The sequence below is a fragment of the Herpailurus yagouaroundi genome, unplaced genomic scaffold, assembly GCF_014898765.1.
Source record: "Herpailurus yagouaroundi ecotype Mexico unplaced genomic scaffold, PumYag 208, whole genome shotgun sequence".
Lineage (NCBI taxonomy): Eukaryota > Metazoa > Chordata > Mammalia > Carnivora > Felidae > Herpailurus > Herpailurus yagouaroundi.
Window position 1 is genome coordinate 1,944,277 of NW_024412439.1, and position 18,065 is coordinate 1,962,341.

The 18,065-nt window shown below is 50.1% G+C and overlaps 1 protein-coding gene across 3 annotated transcripts in view; it reads left to right on the forward strand.

The window, feature by feature from the left end:
- Positions 1-6: 6 nt before the first annotated feature.
- The window catches only part of EPN2 (epsin 2), a 93,793-nt gene continuing 75,734 nt past the window's right edge, over positions 7-18,065 (forward strand). For 2 of the 3 annotated variants that reach the window (XM_040453054.1, XM_040453055.1), the window contains exon 1: positions 7-147. The gene's annotated coding sequence lies outside the window, so the exon portion shown is untranslated. The remainder of the gene's footprint in view (positions 148-18,065) is intronic. The other variant, XM_040453056.1, reaches the window with a different exon arrangement.

Genomic DNA, 18,065 nt, shown 5'->3' on the forward strand with positions numbered 1-18,065 from the left:
CCGCCATGTTGGCTGGTGTGTGGGTGTCAAACGGAGCTGGACGCGGCGGCGGCTGCGGCGGCGGCTCCGCAGGCTCCGGTCGCTCCCGCCTCCTCAGCGCTGGCGGCGGCCGCAGCCGCGCACCCGGGCGGGCTCGGAGGAGCGGAGGTGAGCGGGGCCCACGCGCCTCGGGGGGCGGGAGCGGGGCCCCAGGGCGCGGACCCTCCCCTCCCTAGGGCGCGGACGCCCTCGCAGAGCGGCTCCCCTCCAGCCCGCCCCCCAGAGCATGCACCCCAGCTGCCCCAGCTGGGTCCCTGCCTCGGGTGGGACCCTTTTCTTTCCAGCCAGGCCCGTCCCCACGGGCTGGGGCATGGCCCCCCTCCCCACCTGGATCCCTCTTTCCGCTGCAAAGACCCCCACCCCCCCCCCCCACCCCGTTTCCCTATCGGGGAGCTTTTGCTTTTATATTCTCTGAGTCTGAGGCTCCTCTTACTCCCACCCCAGATCTAGGAGCCCTCTCCGGGCCCCCATCCTCTTGCCTTTCGGCTTGGAACCACCCCGCCCCTCCTCCCCAGATCACTTTCCTCCCCACCTCGGGCCAGGCACCCCTTTCCTCCCTCCCGCCCCCGTGCACAGCCCAGCCCCCGTTTCCTCCAGGAATTGGGGGGGGGTCCCCGCTGTCCGGGATCCCATCCCGTCGCCCCTCTCCTTCGGGCTGGAGCGGGGCCCCTTTCCCTCCCCAGGGACCAGGTTCTCCCTCCCCACCCCCGACCCCCACAGCACAGCGGGGACGGGGGCGGCAGAGCCGGGCTCCAGCTGCCTTTTGTTCCGCGTGGGATGGCAGAGACCCCGCCCGGCGGTCCCGTTCGGCTGATCCGGGTGGGTTTATGGGTGCGTGGGGGCCGGCCTCTTCAAGGAGACCCTCTCTGCCCGTGGGGCGGCTCCCCCTGAGCAGAGCGTGTTGGGAGAGGCTGGCCGTTCCTAGAGGAGTCTGTGCCAACAGGTTTTTGTTTGCGACCTGAAGTTGGCCCAGTGGCTTTGCGGGGGGGCGGGGAGAGTGGGGACAGCTTGTTGTCCCCTGAAACCCCAGAAGGGGCCCGTGAAAGCCCATTCCTCCGCCCTGGGACATCGGCCGGGGGTCCCTTCGCTGTTTCGTCCCGGGGATGCATCTGAAATCTGTGCTTTAAGAGAGGACGGGGCCTGACCATCATTGGGGTTCAGACGGGGGAAACTGAGGTCCAGAGATGTAGTGATTTGCTCAAGGTCACGCACTGGTACTGTGTCACCGCCAGAACTAGACGGTTGGTCTCCGGGGCTTGCTTTCCAGGACATTTTAGAATTTTTTTTTTTTTTTTTTTTTTAAGAGAGATGTTCAGGATATTATCCCCCTCCCCCTCCCCCTTTTATTTTTAACATTCAACACAAGATAACAGGCACGAAAAGATGTGAAGTATGAGTTCTTGCTTTCCACCTCCAGAAAATGCCCTGTGAAAGAAGAGATTGCAACAGGAGGTTAAAGGGATAGAAAAAGGTGAATTTTAATTACTCTCCCCCCCACCCCAATTACGTAAGATAATGAAGATTTGGCCGAAAACATGTGCATCTTGTAGCCCTAGATACCAGATGATAGGTGCTGGCAATATCAGATCCTGAACCCTGCACAGCAGTGATTGAGTTTGCACTGATAATTAAGTTTTCGTCTGTATTTAAATGAACATCAGGAGGGACTACAGTTTGTTTCCAAATTGTTCTTGTGCCAGTGAGTGTATTTGGGGTAAGTGATGGTGTTGGGGAAGCCATCAAGATCTGATCTTTTATGTATCTGTATTTTCCCTTTCATATTTTAAAGCTTACTAGTTTCTTTAGTTCTCATATTCGGTTAGTCATGTTACCCGTCGCACTGGGCTTTTCTTTTGTAAGCGCTGAATGAGACACCAGCTAGTAGAGTTGGGTAAAGTGCAAATTGTTGTGAGACATGATTCACGATTGTTTCCCCGCAAGGTCCTGGAACAGGAGCAAGTTTGGATTGTCCCGTGGGATGTACTGATCTCTCCTGGTTTCCACAGGCTTTTTGCCTCCTTGAACCTTGAGTTTGGCAGATGGGGGAGTTCGGTGGAGAACTCTTCTCCCAGCAAGATGTGCTGTACCAAACACCCGTGGTGCATGTGAAGAAATGTAAAACTTTCAAATGAGGATACCTCGTTTGGTATATGCAGCCTTAGAAATGACCCATCCCTTGTAAAAAAGCCTTTGCAGAAATACAGTGGATGCCTCTTAATGTAACTGCCTTCCATGATAAGGTGTGGATTGCCTGAGACTTGGGATTCTGGTAGGAGTCCTACAAAAGTAGATGTGTTTTTAGGGCTCTGATTTGTTTTAATGGCTGGGCTCTTGCTGCACTTAAAGAGTGGGCTTTTTTTTTTTTTTTTTTTAACATTTATTTATTTTTGAGACAGAGAGAGACAGAGTATGAACGGGGGGAGGGCCAGAGAGAGAGGGAGACACAGAATCTGAAGCAGGCTCCAGGCTCTGAGCTGTCAGCACAGAGCCTGATGCGGGGCTCGAACTCACGGACCGTGAGATCGTGACCTGAGCGAAGTCGGACGCTCAACCGACTGAGCCACCCAGGCGCCCCAAAGAGTGGGCTTTTTATTCATTTCTTTTTGAAGATTTTATTAGGAAGAGGGCATCTTCCAGTTCTTTGTGGACTAAAGTGCCAAGAAATTTTCATGCAGGAATTGTCCTTTTCACCCTCTTGGGAAGCGCATTAAAGTTGTTAAAGCTTCTTGGCAGTTGGTCTTACTGTTGTTCCCCAGAACCTTCCTGTCAGAGTGATGGGGCCCGGATGACTGCGGTGGTTGTCGCTTTATGGCATGAGTAGCTGGTGACCCTGAGCCTTGGAGAAATGACAGGGCTTGCATTTGGGGAACTTGAGGTTGGGGAGGATATGAGGAATTTTCTAGTTCTACTCCCCTGTTTGTCTGCTGGGCTTTCTATTCACGTGTTCAGTTTCAACAGACCTCTTCTGTCAGGCCTTTGCCGGCCACCTCCACCAGTGTTTGGGTCCCTCAAACCCTTCTCTTCAAGCCTCACCACCCCAAACAGCCTTTCGGGGCACTTAGTCACGTTGTCTCAGTATCGGGCTTTTGCGGCACTGTGACATCTTTGAGGCCAGCGACCGCCCTCCCAGTCTTTGCTTACTTCTCCAGTACCCAGCTCAGGCTCTGACACATGGTCGGTGCTCAGAACAGGTCTAGGATGTGAATAACTCCTGGGGGCAGAGGAACAAACTTTGATTGGTCCCCTGCTACAGGCTCCACTATTTCGCCTTGCTCTTGCAAAAACCACTACTGTTGGTCCCGCAGTCATCTGTCATCTGGGTGTGTCACGTCACATGGCACATGGGCGTCTTCAGCCACATGTGTGTTATTCCCCCACCTGCAGTTGTGAGAACTGAGACCCAGGTGCTGAAGTCCTGTGCTCAAGGCCACACAGCCACTAAGTGATGGGGCTGGGATTCCAGCGGGTTTGTTGGGGTTCCAAAATACTCTTATGCCTTTTGCCTCACTGGAGAAACCAAGTCTCAGAGAGACGAAGAGACTTGTATGAAGCCCTCCTGCAAGTTGGCAAGGGACTGAGTGACGTCACTAAGGTCGTCGAGGGTGGGAGAGAGCACATTTTGTTTGGCCTTGTGAAACGACTATGGCCATCGGTTGAGTTTTTGAACATTGACAAGCTTTCTGATAACTTCGTCGATGGTATTTTCCTTGGTCTGAAGGGGTCTAAAAATAGAAACTTGGGAAAACAGATACAGTGAAATAAGTGTACGTGCCGTTGAGTGAGTGTATCCCGTCCATCTATGGACTTGTTTGGTTCCATCTATTTTTACTGTCAGATGGTTAAGTTTTTCATGTCTTGAAATGCAAAGTTGTTTCAGCAGACTTTGTTTTTTGTTGTTTTTTTTTTTAATGTCATTTCATTTTGTCTTCACATCGACCTATGACACAGGGATCACCACCCATCTGTGAGTGGAAAAATGGAGGCCCAGGGATGTTAGGTAACCTATGAGGAATTCGCACAGCCAGCAGCCAAACCAAGGTCTGTGTGATTCCCAAACCTGGGTGCCTCCTCCTCCACCAGCTCCTGTATAAAGCCCCTCAGTGTTACGTGTGCTCATTTAATTTATTATATAGGATAAGCCTGTGATCTGAAGATCACCACCGAGTTTCTGTAGAAAGTTGGAAATTGTGAATGAGATTTCTTTTCCCTGACCTTAGGATCAATGAAACCACTGTAAGTTGAATGTCAAGAGTTTAATGAACCAATTGAACTGACGGACGCTAGATTTAGGGTTAGATTAAAAAAAAAAGAAAGAAAGAGAAAAAGAAAGAAAGAAAGAAAGAAAGAAAGAAAAAGAAAAGAAAGAGGCTTGCCTCCTTTGAACCAGATCTGCAACATTGTTAAAATGTTCCGTGTCCATGCATTGGATTCTTTGTGGTGACTCATTCCCAGCATCCCCAGGTACTGGAACCTGCTTTGTGCCTGGGCACAGAAAAGCCTTCCTGTGGGTGTCAAGGCTGCATTCTCAAGCGTTCTGGAGACAGAGCAGGTAACTTCTCTTTCTGTTCAAAGCAGTGCCAGGAAGTGGGTGCACAGAGGGCTGTGCAGAGGACTCCCCCCTCCGCCTTCCCTTCGTGGCAACCCCGCTGATAAATGGAGCAGGGAGAAGCAGGCTCGTCCTGAGGGATGGCCGACCATCTAGGGCTGATGCATGATGTGGGTTTAAAAGCATCTATAATTAATCAGTTCTGAGTGCAGGCTCCGTCCTTCCTCTTTCCCACCCCTCTTAAGCTAATGTCATCGTCGCATCCTGGTGGCTCAGTAGCTGAGAGCACCACATGGTCCAGACAGTTTGGCTACAAAGTCCGTGTGAGAAATAGCTGTGGAACCAGACGTGGGTACAAATTGGTCTCCTGGCTGGGTGGCGTTGAGCACTATACTCAAGGAGCTTCATCTTCTGCATCTCTGAAGTGGGGCTAATAGTAACCATCTTGCAGAACAGACTAGTGTTTCTCAGACTCCAAGCGTGCATTGGAATCACCCCGTGGCCCATTAGACACGTTGCCGGGCTCCGCCCCAGAGTGTCTGATTCAGTAGGTCTGAGGTGAGGCCTGAGACGGTGCATTTTCAGCCAGTTTCCAGGTGTTCCTGATGCGCCAGGTCCAGGAACCAGGTTCGGGAACCCTGGCCCAGAGGACCGAATAAGAAGGCGTGTGAAGGTGTCAGCACTGGGCGACTGTGCTGAGGGCGCTCACACACAGCAGTGGTTTCCTGCCTCTGAAATGCTTCTGGATTGCTCGGAAGATGATGGCATGACACTTGGGAAGGGACTTTGGTTTGTCAGATGTTTTCGCTTCGTTCTTATGTGATGATAACTTGGACCGTGGTCACAGGCATCATCACTATGGGAGTTAGTTGGGATGTTTTCCTTAATGAAGGGAATGTAAGACATCAGTGCCCTTCAAAGAGGCGCTAAATCTAGGATTCTGTTAGAAAAGCCGGTTCATCATTCCCACACATCAAACAAGATGTTCACTGTCAAGGCTTTTTAGAAATGCAGCTGAGAAAGGGCAGGGCACCAGACAGACTCCCACGGGGCCATTAGGGATGGCCACTGGTGTTAATGGAAGTCATTCCTCCTCCCTCCCCATGGTTCAGATTGATTTAATATTCTTTGGTGTTTAGGGTTTGGGGGGAAAAATTCATTTTCCACCAATAGTAATTATCGTCTTGTCCATCAAAACCAAACATGGTCTGTGTAAGTGTGTGTGTATGAGAGAGAGAGAGAGAGAGAGAGAGAGAGAGAGAGAGAGAAAGAGACAACGCCCTAATGGTTTTCTAATGTCTCCTGTGTGCCAGGCCCTATGCTACTCCATCTACGTACAATATTTAATTTCATTCTGTTCCTCCAAGGCCTGTCACGATTTCCCTTTTTGCATATGCAAAAACTAAGGCTCAGAGGTTCAGCACCCTGCCCCAGGCCACACAGCCAGTAAGTACCCCACCTAGTTTTTGCTGCCACCTGTGTCAGACTCAAAACCACATTATTTTCACTGCCTCACTCTGTAGCCATGCCAGGTGCTCCCATTGCTTTGCTAAACCCTCGTAGCAACCCTGGGAAGTACACGTTTCACAGATGAGTAGACCAGCTCAGGGGGGTCAGGCTGGTTCATGTGTACCCATCCCGTCCCATACCTGTCTGGTTTTGGAGCCTCATGAAGCTGTTTCTGTGGCAAGACCTCACCTCCCTGTCCAGGCCACAGAAGTAAATTCTAAGATGTACATCTGCCTGGATGCTTACAGCGGGGGCCTGGGAGGACCCCAGCTGGGTTGGCTGGGAGGAAGTCTGTGTGGGCTGGTAAAGGTTTTTGTGTTTGCGAAACTGTGTTAAAATAATTGCCCAAATTGCTCTGAGGAAAGGGCTCATTTCTTTTTTACTCTGTAATCCTGAAGCTCTGCACATTGGTTCTGTAAACATGACACATGAGAATTAAGGACTAAAAAAAAAAATCCTCTGGTTAATGCTGTTGTTAAAACGTGATCAAATTCACACAGAGGAACTTGTTAGTCTTAAACAGTTATGTAAATAAAAATATAAAGTGTCTCCTTCCTCAGTAGGCAATTAACATGTGACTTGTAGCAAATGGGTCATTTTTCTGGTCTTAACAGTGTATGTGGAGGTTGGGGTGTGATCACTTTCCCAAGGTTTAAAAATTGCCTGCAGCTCCCAAGCCAAGGAGTGGTAAACAGCTATGTGTCAGTACCTGCCCTGCACTCTTGGGAGGCCCTGGAGGTTTGGACTCAAATTTGTTGTTCTGTAAACGCTTTCAGGCCGAGGTGAATAAATCATCAGAGCTGGAAGTTGGTTCTGCAGAGTCCGCCCCGGGCCCGTCCTTCCTCCCTCCCCAGAAAAGTCATAGCAGTGGAGGAATACTGACAGGCTAAAAAATCACATATTTACTTGAAAGTGACTTCTCCGCGAGTGCCTGGTGATATCCAGTGCTGTCCTGGGGTATAATGACTGTACCTGGGATCCCAACGTTTGGGAAACACATGATGAGGGGAATAACTTTTATGCCACTTCATGAGAGGCAGTTCAGCTGATGCAAAAGCATGAGGATCAAGCCGAGGACCATTCTATGACATTAGGGCAGAATATTTGAGGTCACCGTCGACCTGGAAAATCTGCGACATGTGGTCTCTTGTCAAGATGATGCGCGTCGGGGGAATGCTATGTGTCTTGCCACTGATCGAGAAGACAGTTAGTATTTGTGAGACAATAGAAGCTGGTGGTTTGCTAAGCTGTGATTTTGATTCTTTGTTAGGACATCAAGAATGCAGAAAAATCTAGAAGAGTCAGGGAAGATGTCAGGGAGAAGGTAGGATTTGAGGTAGACCTCAAAGGACAGGGACCAGTATCCGGGTATAGAGGACAAATGGGAAGGCATTTCAGGTCGAGGGAACATCAGGGGGCGAAATTTGGGGTGGGCGTGGGCTGGGGCCTGTGTGTGGGGTGTGCGTGGCACCCCATGTACACAGAAGCAGCTCTGCCTGGGGGATGCTGGGAACAGTGAGGACAGAGGTGGCCCGATGGCCACTGGCTCTGATGGGGCAGCGGCCTTGGGATTTGGTGGTGTGGGCAGTAGGGCGCTCAAGTGTTTGGGGTGGGGCCCTCTGGCAGGGCCTGACCCGGCAGATCGGTGAGATGAGATAGGTCACAGTTCCAGCAACAGCATGAGGGTGCGCGTCAGAGTGAAGGGAGGTCCTGGGGTCCGGTTCTGTTTGGGGAGAGGCAGGTGCCCCGGGGGCCTCCGTGCTGGCTGGGGAGAGTGGATGTGACACCCTGAGAGCCTGCAGTTTTTACCCTTGGCTGCACCTGCAGGTCACATGGCCTGGAAAGCTTTTTAAAAATGCCTGTGATGGGGCCCCACCCCAGACCATGGAGGAAAAGCCAGTCGTTTTTTTTTTTTTTAGAAGTACCCCAGATGATGTTCATGGTTTGTGTGGGCCAGCAAGATGAACTGTGTGCTCAGGGGAGCCTCTGGGCGTGTCAGGGATTAGAAGGTGGGAGCCAATTGGAGCACGAGGAGAGCAAGAAGCCTTTGCAGTGATGAGATATGAGGTGCTGGGCTCTGAGCTACTGTAGAGTAACCGAGGAACCAGCTTGAGGAAAGAGGGAGGGGGCAGCACGTAAGGTGGAATCGTGCCAGGGAGAGATCGCCCCCCCCCCCCCCGCCCTGGGCTGCTGAGGTTTGCCTTTGAGCTACTTTGCAAAAGGGGGCTGGCCCAGCAGAGAGTGTAAACTGGGTGAGGGCCGGAGAAAAGATTGTGCCCCACCTGTTTGGCAATGTTCCTCCCCCCTGATTTTCAGCCAGGAGTATGGAGCGGGCACGGCGGGTTCTTATCTGGCCATTCAAGCCTACGAGCCAGATTCCTTCCTACACCCCTGATTGTAATGACTGCAGCAAACACCGCTTGTAAAACTTAAAACTACATTTGTTCACAGAAGTTCCATTAAAGGTAGTTGTAATTTAGAGTACCTAACTGAGGTAGATTTGCTTTTAGTGGAAGATGTCTGGAAGAGAGGTTTTACCTGGTGCATTTCATGCATATCACAACATCATAATTTATTATATTTTCACAAAGAAATTAGTTTGCGGTCCAATTAATTCTGTAATGATTATTGAGCACATATGTACTGTGCTCCATAGGTTGGGAATACACGGATGGAGAGGTGTAAGTTCCTGGGCTCACATAGCTTATGGTGCACAGAGAGTGGCTCCTGACGGAAGGATAAGTGATGGCAGCCTGGGAGGGAGGGTAAAAAGTGGTATCAGATACCCAGAGTGAGGCTGAAGGCTTCAGGGGAAAGGGTAGGTAGGTAGAGTCTTGCAGGGAAAGGGGGAGCTCTGGGGGACGCAGAGGAGAGGCCTCCAGGCCAGAGAACAGGGCCGGGCCAAGGGCTGAAGGCGAAGGTGTGAGCTCGAGCTGAGCGAGGGTGTGGAGGAGGAAGGGCCGGACGTGAGGCGGAACAGGCGGACTGCTTAGCGCGCCCTGAGTCGGGACGTGGCTTTCACACAGTCTTTTGGTGGCGAGTGGGCAGCGCCCTGGGTCCTCCACGCTGCCTCTGATTGGAGCAGCTCTGCTCTGCTCTGCACGTGGGAAACTAAAAACAGCTCATTTGAAAAGTGTTCCTCTGCTGTTTCAGAAAAAAAAAACAAAAAACAAAAAAAAAAAACCAAAGTGATCTCATTGCTGTAGGTGCAGGGGAGTCCCTGACAGCAAGAGAGTGCCCTGTGGGTGGCCGGGAGAGAGGGCCTGGAGGCTTCCCCAGGGAGCTGAGAAGCCCTCACTTCTTTCTTTCTGCAGGAGAAGGCGGGGCTGAGAGGGGTTCTCACCTCTTCCACCCTCTGCTCTAGGCCACTCTCCCAGGTCCCAGGGTGAGGTCTGGGCCATGTGCCGTGCTATGGCTAACAGGTCCTTTGGGAATGGAGCTCTTGACGGTCAAATAGCTCTGTTTTTGTCTTTTTCTCTTTTGTAAATAAGCTGTGTGCCCAAATGGGGCTTGAACTCATGACTCTAGGAGCAAGAGTTGCATGTTCTACCGACCGAGCCAGCTGGGTGCCCCAAGCAGCTGTATTTTCCAGAAATCCCTGGAGAATTTCATGACCAGGTCATAAAGGTAAGGGACCTAGCAGTTCACCCTGGGATGCATGTCCGAGAGATCACGTGCCAGGCTCTTGTGCTGGGTACCTAGGAGGTGGCCCAGCCCTCAACTCTTCTTAGAGTAGACTAGACAAGAGTGGTCCACAGGCCCCATGCGGCCCACAGATGTATTTTGTCTGGGCTGTGCTGGGCCTTTTTAAGGAATTAAAGTTGGTTGCCCTGTTAGTTTCCTCTGGCTGCTGTAACAAATGATCACAAATGCAGTGGCTTAAAACAACAGTTGTGTAGGTTAGAATTCTCACACGGGTCTCAGTGGGCTAAAATCATGGTGCAGCCAGGGCAGTGCTCCTTTCTGGAGGCCTTAGGAGAAGATCTGTTTCCTCGTGTTTTCCGGCTTCTGGAGGCTGCCCTCATCCCTTGATTGGTGGCCCCTTCTGTCTTCAAAGCCAGCCACAGTTAGGCTGTGTCTTTATGCCGCATCGTTCTGACAGGGACTTTTCTGCGTCCCACTGCCACTTTTAAGGATCCTTGCCATTACAGGGGTAATTCAGGATCTTCCCTATTTTGAGGTCAGCTGTTCAGAAACCTTAATCTCATCTGCTGCCTTAATCCCCCTTTGCCATGTAACTGGGATTAGGATGTGGACATCTCTGGGAAGCCATTATTCTGTCTACCGCAGTTGCCAACATGAAAATCAGGAGATCTTACATAGCAATCCGGACTTGCAGCTTCATTGACAAATCAGAACACTTGGCAGCCAGGGGCCTGCACTGTTGCCTGGCAACAGTGGGTCAGTGCCAGTGCCAGTGTCGGCGCCATCTCTGGATGGGGCTTCGTGTGCCAGTTCTCTGCAGCCCCCACCCCTCCCATGATGCCTGCTCACTTCCCTTCGTGGCCTGGGCCCTGCTCTGGAGACCCAGGACCCTACACAGTTCGTCACGGCGGTGTCTCCTGTTCAGGGTGGTGGGGCTTGCCAACCTCCCTGTTCGATGCCCTCCTCCTTGCCCTCACGCTCCACCCTCTCTGCTTAGACACTTGTCTCCCACCCTCCTCTCCATTCCCCCCTCTCCCTGACCCAGGCCTCTACATTCCAGAGCATCTCTGATGCTATTTTAGGTGGGCGTTATTTGAACGATAACTCCTTGCCTCCTGTCCTCTCCTTTCCTGGCACCCCACACCGGTACATTCTGGTGCCTTCCATTTGATATCTTGCATCGGCATTTGTGAGAAGCAAGTCTTTACGATGCACCTTGAGAGTAGTGTCCATCAGAAGTCAGGATCACACAGCAAACATTTAGCTGAGCCTCTACTCTATGCCATGTGCTTTCCTACCTACTGGGAATTCAGTGGGAAGGGTGGTATGGATGCTGGCCTTGCCCCCCCACCTCCATGTGGTTCTCCAAGAGGGAGGAGGAGAAACAAGTGGATAGGTGATTGCAATTTTAACCACCTGTTGCATCTAGGAAGAGCCTGGCAGCCTCCTGCTTCCCTGGGGCTGGGAGGCGAGCTCCGTTTGCAGTGGTAGGGGGGTCCCCTGGCTCTGTTAAAGGCAGTTCAGTGAAAGGTTTCCTTGTTTCCAGACCCTCGCTGAATTTGGGGGAGGCATCTCGAGGCCTACGTGATGTGTTGGTTTACAGTGTGAAGGACCAGGTCAGAGGACTCTGTGTCGCTGCCTGGCGGTCTCACCTGGGGCTCTGGTTCTTTTCTGAGGAGCCCCTTGTGTGGCCTCTTGTGGACGGGCCACCACAGTGACCCTGAACTGTAGGACTCAGGTGGAGGACACTGGGCAGAGCCCCCAGAACTTGACAGCTTAAGGGCATCTGGTTCTTTTGCCTGTGCGGAGCATTATCTAGCATATTAAGGGTATTGGGGAACTTGCTTGAAAACAAAGTAAAACTTTTCATTATGGGGAATTTCAAACATAGAAAAATAGACTAGTTCAGTGAACTCCCAGCACTGAGCTTCAGGAGTTTTTTTTCCTTTTTTAATGTTTATTTGCTTTTTTTTTTTTTTTTTGAACGTTTATTTATTTTGGGACAGAGAGAGACAGAGCATGAACGGGGGAGGGGCAGAGAGAGAGGGAGACACAGAATCGGAAACAGGCTCCAGGCTCTGAGCCATCAGCCCAGAGCCTGACGCGGGGCTCGAACTCACGGACCGCGAGATCGTGACCTGAGCCGAAGTCGGCCGCTTAGCCGACTGCGCCACCCAGGCGCCCCAATGTTTATTTACTTTTGAGAGAGAGAGAGAGAGAAACAGACCACGAGCAGGGGAGGGGCAGAGAGAGAGGGAGACACAGAATCCAGAGCAGTCTCCAGGCTCTGAGCTCTCAGAGCCTGGACGCGGGGCTCAAACTCATGAATTGTGAGATCATGACTTGAGCCAAAGTTGGACGCTTAACTGATTGAGCCACCCAGGCACCCCACTTCAGCAGTTTTAATCTAGGATCCTTCCCCCTACCCCTCTTCGATTCTTTCTTTCCTTTTTTTTTTTTTTTTTTCCCCTCTTCGATTATTTCAAAGCAAATCCCAGACTTACTTCATTGATCAGTGCTTCGGTATGTATCGCTAGCAGATACAGACTCTTTGGAAACTTGTTTTTGTAATCTTTTTTTTTTTTAATCTTTGTTTTTGAGAGAGAGTGCGCATGCGTGTGTGCAAGCAGGAAAGGGGCAGAGAGAGGGAGATACAGAATCGGAAGCAGGCTCCAGGCTCCAAGCTGTCAGCACAGGGCTCAAACTCACGAACCGCGAGATCATGATCTGAGCTGAAGTTGGATGCTTAACTGACTGAGCCATCCAGATGCCCCTGGAAACTTGCTTTTAAGTGGAGACTAAACACCAGGCATCCTAATTTTGATTTCGTGTGCTCTGGAGTAGAAGCTGACTTTCTGTACTTGTGGGTGATCTTTATACAAAATCTTGATGTGGGTTGAATTTTTTTATTAGCACAACGAGAATTTTGCCATTAATTTTTTTTTAATTTTTTTTTAACTCTATTAATTTTTTTAATTGCAAAATACATGTAACACAAAATTTACCATGGTAACCATTTCAAAGTGTTAAGAATTCAGTGGCATTAAGGGGCTCCTGGGTGGCTTAGTCGGTTAAGTGTTTGGCTTCAGCTCAGGTCATGATCCCACGGTCCATGGGTTCGAGCCCCGCGTCAGGCTCTGTGCTGACAGCTCAGGAGCCTGGAGCCTGCTTCAGATTCGGTGTCTCCCTCTCTCTCTGCCCCTCCCCAACTCATCTCTGTCTCTTTCTCTCTCAAAAATAAATAAACATTAAAAAATTAAAAAAAAAATTCAGTGGCATTAAGTATATTTACACTGGGGCATGTGGATGACTCAGTTGAGCGTCCGACTCTTGATTTTAGCTCAGGTCCTCATCCCAGGGTCATGAGATCGAGCCCATGTCAGCTCTGTACTGGGCGTGGACCCTGCTTAAGATTCTCCCCCTCCCTCCGCTCCCCCCTGCCTGTCTCTCTCAAAAAAAGTATATATATACTGTTGTGCAATCATCACCACAATGTAGTTACAGACTTTTTTCATCACCCCAGAAGGAAACCTGTACCCGTTAAGCAGTTATTCCCTATCCCTCCCATCCCCAGCCCCTGAAAACCACTAATCTGCTTTCTCTCTCTAGGGTGCTCGGCCTGTGCTGGGCATTTCATAGGCATGGAGTCATACGGGTGTGATCCTCTGTGTCTGGCTTCTTTCACGGAGTATAGTGTTTTCCAAGTTCAGCCCTGGAGTCACGTGTGTCATTCCTTTTTATGGCTAAATAATATTCCATCGTGTGGACAGACCACAGTTTGTCTATCTGTTCATCTGTTGATGGACATTTGGGTTGTTTCCACCTTTGGCAATTGTGAGTGGTTGCTACTTTAACTTGTCCGCGCTTACTTTGAAATGGGTGATGTGATGCATGGATCAAAAAGAAAATGTCGTCATAAAGGGGTGGGGGGGTGGCTACTTCCATAATCCGTTGATTTTTTAACCCATTTAAAAAGAACTTATTGGGGCGCCTGGGTGGCGCAGTCGGTTAAGCGTCCGACTTCAGCCAGGTCACGATCTCGCGGTCCGTGAGTTCGAGCCCCGCGTCGGGCTCTGGGCTGACGGCTCAGAGCCTGGAGCCTGCTTCCGATTCTGTGTCTCCCTCTCTCTCTGCCCCTCCCCTGTTCATGCTCTGTCTCTCTCTGTCCCAAAAATAAATAAACGTTGAAAAAAAAATTAAAAAAAAAAAAATAAATAAATAAAAAATAAAAAGAACTTATTGGGGCGCCTGGGTGGCTCAGTCGGTTAAACATCCAATTTCGGCTCAGGTCATGATCTCACAGTCTGTGGGTTCAAGCCCCGCATTGGACTCTGTGCTGACAGCTCAGAGCCTGGAGCCTGCTTCCGATTCTGTGTCTCCCTCTCTCTCTGTCCCTCCCCTGCTCATGCTCTGTCTCTCTCTGTCGCAAAAAAAAAAAAAAAAAAAGAACTTCTTACTGAAGTATATCATATGTAACAGAAAAGCATACTCCACATCAGGGACTCAGGCCTGTTGCTTTTTTTCGGTGGCCATGAGGCCTGCTTAGGAGGCTGCCATCTGGGAGACACCCTCCTCTTCTTAGACCTGAGAGACCACAACTGTGGGTCTGAGGGTGGGCAGTGGCTTTTTTTTTTTTTTTTTTTTTTTTTTTTAGCATTGGCATTGAGGGAAATGCTTGACTTTGACTCCAGAGTTATAGGGGCAGACTTGGTGTTTTCATGAGTCATTGCCTTTATTTCCATGCCTCAGTAAACAGTGTCTGCCCTTGTGTTGTCAGGTGCTGGAGGTCAGGGGGTTAGGTTAGATATGTTGTTATCAGTGTGCAAAAGGAAGTGGGTTTGGTAACATGTTTTATATGTAGACATTGATTTCTGTTAGATTTTATTTCTAGCAAGGAGTTAGCGAACAGCCTTGAATAAGTCAACTGCTGACTCGTGGGGTGCCCGTCGCAGGGGCTGCCTTGTGGGGCGAGATGCTCTCTCGCATCATGCTGTGTGTCCTCTTTTGGAGGGTCCAGAGAGGTGTTCATCTCAGGTCCCAGGACAAGGAAGAACTCTTCTGTGAATTAGGTCTATTTCTGTCTTGTGGGCAGCGTGAATCATCTTTGCCTTGGCCATCTGGAAGCTCAGCGCAAAGTCGATCATTTGGGCCCGCTCTAGTGTGGCCTGCACTTGGGTTCTAACCTTGCTTTTTGGCCCAGCCTTTTGTTTTGTTTTGTTTTCTTTTTTCCTTCTCTTTCCCTGTTGCTTGAGTTTCTTTGTTTACTTGCTTTTCATTGTTATGTGGGTTTCTCTAAGCCAGTGATTCTCAACTGGGCTCAATGTAGTTTGTCAGGATAACCTGGGGAGCTTCTTTTTTTTTTTAAATGCCGATGCTTGGGACACCTGGGTGGCTCCATCGGTTAAGCCTCTGACTTTGGCTCAGGTCATGATCTCACCGTCTGTGCGTTCGAGCCCGCATTGGGCCCTATGTTGACAGCTCAGAGCCTGGAGCCTGTTTCAGAGTCTGTGTCTCTTCTCTCTGCCCATCCCCTGCTCGCTTGCTCTCTCTCTCTCTCTCTCTCTTTCTCTCAAAAATAAATAAATATTAAAAAAAATGTTTTAAATGCCGATGTTGGGTCCCCACCACCTTCTGTTTTAATCGTTTAGGCAAAGTGGCCTGAGCCTAAGTATTTTCCAAAGTTCCCCAGATATTCATCTGTGTGGCCAGGGTTGGGAGCTGCTGTTTTAGGCCATTTCACATTTGTTCAGCAAACAAGACAGGGATAAACAGAAGAAAAGGATGGAGTCTGGGAGGACAGCTGACCCTAAAGTATGGTGGTTTAAGCTCAGAGGAGCCAAGTAAAAGGGATTATGTAGCTTCCAATGGTTTTCCTGCCAGTGGAACCAGTGGGAAAGCTCTGAGGGGATCCTCTCTGTGGCCAGAACTGCAGAAGGCTTAACTCCTGGGACCAGGGTTGGGGGGGGGGGGGAGTGGCTGGGATTTTGCTCTGAACATCTCAAGCCTGCTTAGTGGTAGTACAGCTTTGTAACCAGGTCTTCTGGCCCATTCAGGACCCACGTCTCATACTTGGGACCTAGTTTGTGCTTTAATTCCATTTGTCATAAAAAGTAATCATTGAGAAGACCCAGTGTATAAAGAGAAAATTTAAAACATGGTCTTTGCAACTAATCCGATTCCTCCTGCATTTTGAAAAAGCACTGTCTCTGCCTTTTTTTTTTTTTTTTTTTTAATTTACTTATTTTGGCGAGAGCACAAGCAGGGAAGGGGCAGAGAGAGGGGGACAGAGGATCTGAAGTGGGTTCTATGCTCACAGCAGTGAGCCCGATTCCAGACTCAAACTCATGAATCGTGAGATCATGACCTGAACCAAAGTCAAAAGCTCAACCAACTGAGCCCCCCAGGTGCCCCTAGCACTTTCCCTGCTTTAAAGAGAAACAAGAAATTATGAAAGAAAAGACATTCTTTATTGATTAAAAAAACTATATTTTATTGGTAGAAGAAAATGGTAAATAGCACAAGAAATCACTGTAATCTGAATGCAAGGTGTTGGATAGATGTTAACCTTTGAAGAAAGAGAAACAAATGATTATCGAAACAAAACCAAACCCATTATTTCTTCCTTCATCCCACCCCATCATTGTTTTTACTTACTTCTTTCACTTTTTTTTTAAAAATTTTTTTTTCAACGTTTATTTATTTTTGGGACAGAGAGAGACAGAGCATGAACGGGGGAGGGGCAGAGAGAGAGGGAGACACAGAATCGGAAATAGGCTCCAGGCTCCGAGCCGTCAGCCCAGAGCCCGACGCGGGGCTCGAACTCACGGACCGCGAGATCGTGACCTGGCTGAAGTCGGACGCTTAACTGACTGCGCCACCCAGGCGCCCCAGTTCTTTCACTTTTTAACAAAAATCTTGTTAGCTCGTTTTCTCTTCTGATTATGTTTAAGTCCACTCTACCAAAATAGATTATCTGCAGTATGGTATTTCCAGGCTGATTTTCTTTTTGCGCTAAGTCTCAGAGAATGGTGAGGGTGCCTGTTTGAATGGTCATCAAAGAAAATTTGGAAAGTTCACCTAAGTAGGAAGAACCAAACTTGAACTGGACCTATAGCCTTGCCCCTGTAGTCACTGTTAATAGTTTGGTTTGTTTTCTCTAAGTTGTTTGTTCGTTGAGTACCCAGGGGTCCTTGTGTTCTGTGTGACCATTGCCAGGATGGTCCAGAGCCTTCCCTTGAACAGCCACAGTGGGAAGAGGTCAGTGCCCCCTGCAGTTCGTCCCCTCCTCCCTTGCTGGGGGTGGCTCCGGTCTTCAGCCTCCAGAGGCTCTGGGAGGGCACTCAGGAACTCTCTGCTTTGCTGGATTGCTAAGGGCTTATTAACCAGTTGGATGTGGGTGAGGGAGGGGAGACGCTGACTGTGGAAGCTGTTGGTACTGGTGCGGAGATGGGAAGTGTAGAGGGGGAACCGGTCTAGGGGGAGGAGGGCTTCAGGGCCGGACCGTGGAGCCAAAGACTGACAGAGGCTTCCAGAGAGGGGCAGGCTGGCCCCTTGGGCAAAGTTACCTACTGGTCTCTGGGCCTCTGTTTCCCCCTTGATGGTATAAATGAGAGAGTGGGACTAAGCGATACCCAAGTCCGTCCTGACTCCCAAATGCTTTCTTCCATCCTCAGAAAGAGCGGCAGTCAGGCTGGCAGTTGTTTTTGTCTTCTGAATGTGTCTTTTCCCTTTGGTGAGCTGCTGATGAGGTGTTGGTGATGTGGGTGTCGGCATGTTCTTACCGCAGTTTATTGCCTCTTCTCAGAAGTCCCCGTCGGAGGAGGAAACAGGCCAGTTCCTTAGGAAATGTGTGTGCCTGGGGCTCAGCAGCTCACTTCTGATCCAACCCGGAGAGCTGGTCCAGGTTGTAGGTCAACTGGCTCGCTTCAGGGGCACCCATGACATGTCCACGTGCGGTCATTTCCTTCTGGGGCCCTCAGCATTGCTGCCGCACGGGGACAGGCAGAGGGGTCATTTGTGGGTCCCTGTGAGTGGGTGTCCCACGCTGGGGACAGGTCCCCGCTTCTCTGTCCAGCGGTGTTAGGCACGCCTGGCTGGTTACTGAGCCAACCCCAGTGACAAGCTGTTAGCTTTCCCACAGGACTGCACATCCCGGGAGGAGAGCAGACCCTGATGGGTGCCGCGTTCCGCCCAGGGCCTGGTGGTGGCGGATGGCTTAGTACAGACTTGTCACTTTGAGGTTTTCATTTGTGTGCTACATCACACTACCAGCTGGTGGATATTTAAGAAGTCTTTTTGACAGAAACTTAAAAGCTATTATGGAGGC